Below are 1,130 nucleotides of genomic sequence, written 5' to 3'. Positions count from 1 at the left end.
TTCGAGACAGGGTTTCTCTGTGGCTTTGGAGCCTGTCCTGGAACTAGCTCTGTAGACCAGGCTGGTCTCGAACTCACAGAGATTCGCCTGCCTCTGCCTCCTGAGTTATAGCCATTTTTTTAAACCTGTCTCCTCATTTCTTGTGAAGATGGGACTCTTGTTTGACCTGTTTGTCACCCTATCTTAAATGCTCATAGCAGGGCACAAGTATTTTGTTAATGTGTGACTGAAGTGTCACCTGCTTAATTGTGAGCTTTAGGTGCTCGGGAGACCCGTCTTGTCAGCGTTGGGTCCACCCTGCCCTCTACAGAAGACAGTGGACGAGTGCAGGGAGGAAAGAGCCTGAGCTTGCAGAGCAGTGGACACAAGCCCTTTCCCTCTGTCGCATCTCGTTTTCCTACTGTGGTGCATAGCTAGGTAGGAGTGACAGGGTTGTTGGCAGGGCCTTGGTGTTGTTCTGTAAGAATCCCCTGTGCGTGCATCCCCTGGCTCATCACACGAAGGGGTCCGTCTCAGTTTGGAGTTGTGTACCTGCTGAAGTTGGCCAGGTGTCCTGTGTCACTTGAGTCAGGGAAGGTTTTTTTACCATATAGTCTGGGAAATCAACTGTGCTCACCACCTGGGGCTCTCACCATCCTCCCTTCAGAGCAGCTGTGATCATCCCCTGGGGATGTCAGCCATCCTCCCTTCAAAGCAGCTGTGCTCACCACTTGGGGCTCTCACCAACCTCCCTTCAGAGCAGCTGTGCTCACCACCTGGGGCTCTCACCATCCCCCCACCCCTTAGAGCAGCTGTGCTCACCACCTGGGGCTCTCACTGTCCTCCCTTCAGAGCAGCTGTGTTCACCACCTGGGGCTCTCACTGTCCTCCCTTAGAGCAGCTGTGCTCACCACCTGAGGATCTCACTGTCCTCCCTTTAGAGCAGCTGTGCTCACCACCTGGGGCTCTCATCGTTCTCCCTTCAGAGCAGCTGTGCTCACCACCTGGGGCTCTCACCATCCCCCCCCCCCTTAGAGCAGCTGTGCTCACCACCTGAGGATCTCACTGTCCTCCCTTCAGAGCAGCTGTGTTCACCACCTGGGGATCTCACTGTCCTCCCTTCAGAGCAGCTGTGTTCACCACCTGGGGAT

At 55.0% G+C, this 1,130-nt stretch overlaps 1 protein-coding gene across 1 annotated transcript in view; it reads left to right on the top strand.

Annotated features, from left to right (window-relative positions):
- Positions 1-1,130, top strand: part of Klhl3 (kelch like family member 3) — a 113,832-nt gene that overhangs the window by 29,025 nt on the left and 83,677 nt on the right. The gene's annotated exons all lie outside the window — the stretch shown is intronic.

The sequence above is a fragment of the Microtus ochrogaster genome, chromosome 16 (genome assembly GCF_000317375.1).
Source record: "Microtus ochrogaster isolate Prairie Vole_2 chromosome 16, MicOch1.0, whole genome shotgun sequence".
NCBI classification, from domain to species: domain Eukaryota; kingdom Metazoa; phylum Chordata; class Mammalia; order Rodentia; family Cricetidae; genus Microtus; species Microtus ochrogaster.
Note: the sequence above shows the minus strand (reverse complement) of the source record. Positions and strands in the feature narration are given on the sequence as shown.